Here is a 2,572-nt window from a genome sequence, read left to right on the forward strand (position 1 = left end):
TTTCTTTGAGTTACTGCTTTTGGAGAGTCTTTAATTTGAGGTATAATGCTATCTTAAATAACTCTACATGCTAATGCTTTCAATATTACTATATTGTTCTATATATGTACACGTGTAGCATCCGTGCAACGTGCATGCCCTGACCAATAAATTGATATTATATATACTGGTTCTTCATTGTACTAGCTATCATAACCCTAGGTATAATTTTTTCTCAATTAAAAAAAGTAAAGATGAGAAATATTGAATTGAGTAATGCAAACGCAATTGGATGACACTGACTTTAATAAAGCAAGACACGCAGATTGAATCGAATATATTAAAGTAATGCAAACGCGATAAAGGAGCTCGAGCTCGACAGTATATGCTCCAGAGTTTTGTTGTCAGGTCCAAGAGGTAATATATCTCCATACTTGGGAATATTTAAGTATGATTTTGACAGCATCTGTTACAAGTCATGCGGCCACAACTCACGCACATGTGGGATATATTTTTCTCATCTTTATTTTTTAAAATGGGGAAACTTTTCTATGTTGGTACAAGGGAGGGTTTACGTACTCTCCCGCATTAGCACTATCTTCGCATTTCACTTGCACGATTATGTGCTTCGCACGGATGAGCACGCGTACACGGTACGTATATACAATAATATACCAATATAGAAAATCTTAAAGCAAGCAGCAACTTTGATAAAACCATCCTTGACCAGAAAAGCTGCAGTTAACGCCATAGAGGAGCTCGAGCTTATGGCGTTGAATGCTCATAGCGCTGCCTGAGGTGGTGCAGTGCATCCCCAAAGACAGAGAAGAGAAGCTAAGTTGGGGTTTTTCCTTGTCATTGGTACAATTTTAAGGTTAGCATTACAAGGAGCACATAGAAGAAAGATGTGATTTGTGGGCGAGGCGAAGAGAAGAGAAATGTTGTATTTGTAATACATTTGATTTCTTTGAGTTAATGCTTTTGGAGAGTCTTAATTTAGGGTATAATTCTATTATAACTCACTCTATATGCTAAAGCTTTCAATATTGCTACATTGTTATAAATATGTACACGTGTAGTGTCCGTGCGACGTATGTGTCTGGATCAATAAATATGAGAAATATATCTCACCCATGTGCCTAGTTGGTGACTTGTGGCAGCACTACATTTTATCTGTCAAGCACGAGCTCCTATATCACGTTAGCTGACAACGAGACCACAAAGAATGTCCTTATTGCTTCGTCATGCATACATTTCAAGTGTCAGAAGCTTGCTTCAGGTGAGGGATCAGTCAGTGTGTGCTTGGAACCAGAACAGCTCCGCCGTGTCTCCACCATGGCTTCTGATCTAACAATTGAACGAATACAACCTTAAATATCAAGAGTTTCAATCGATAATTTAAAGAAAATCCTCCCTCCACCAAGACAAAAAAGTACTACTACTAGTATATTATGTGCAAGCTAGAGAGAAATAGGAAAGAAATGAGAGAGTGAGAGGAGATGAAAAAAGGGAATGATTGCCGGAAATAGATATAATATATTCATAGGCAATTTCCTTTTGCAAGTTATGACTGAAAGAGCAAGAAATCGATATTTTTAGTATGACAGAAAGAGCATGAAATCTCCTTAACAAATATATGTATGTATGTGTGCTCTCCCGTGCGGCTTGCGTGTCAAGACCTATAAAATTGAACAGAAATTTTTTCAAGACACAAATTGAACCTCTCTTTCTGTCTCTCTATCAGCAATTGTTGGGGATTTATGGGCTGCAGTAGTCGACACACAAAGCATTAAGAGGCTCTCTCTCATCTCATAGGCTTGAGGTATTGAATCAATCTCTCACTGAAACCATTGTTTGTGACACTCTCACTTATGCATTAGTATTTGGTTATTTATTGATCAGTACGTACTGTGGTGTTAGTTACCACTATTTATTAAAAAATTAATGATTAATTTGTTTATTTTTCAGTATGTGTTTTAAATATATGAATTGGATTAGGATACACAAAAGTTAAATTTTCACTATACTGATCAACATTAATTTTATTTTTATACCCAGCATATTAATATAGAGAGCAATAAGTTGGAGTGGAAAAACTATCAATAAAAGGAACTCCATCAAGTAATTCAAAATTTACTTAGCTATTGTGAAGTTATAATATTTTCCTAATTCAAGGATTCAACTTTAAGTATTGGTTATTATGAAATCTAAGCATTAATAATATTTAAAATATAGATATAAATAAATAAAATTCAATTTTTATTATCAAAATTCTATTTATATAAATTCAAATAAAATTTTAAAATCGGGCAAAATGATTCCTACTCGCATGTTCGGCTAGTGGGCATCACACTCGCTTGTTATTGGTTGTAGAGGGTGGGGCGTGAGGAGTACATGTCCCGTGCAATGTCTCTGCAACGCGTTCCATGGGATGGAACCCACCTTGGCACTTGTTGATGCCATTAGCAACCTCATTCCTTAGCCATTATTTAACTACTTCAATATTATTCATGAATATCGACAACGAGTTGCACCGCAACCCTTGTCTGTCTTGTCTCGTCGTACCCATTGTTGATGCTCTTATGTTCAAGTC

Source organism: Salvia hispanica, chromosome 1 (genome assembly GCF_023119035.1).
Source record: "Salvia hispanica cultivar TCC Black 2014 chromosome 1, UniMelb_Shisp_WGS_1.0, whole genome shotgun sequence".
NCBI lineage: Eukaryota > Viridiplantae > Streptophyta > Magnoliopsida > Lamiales > Lamiaceae > Salvia > Salvia hispanica.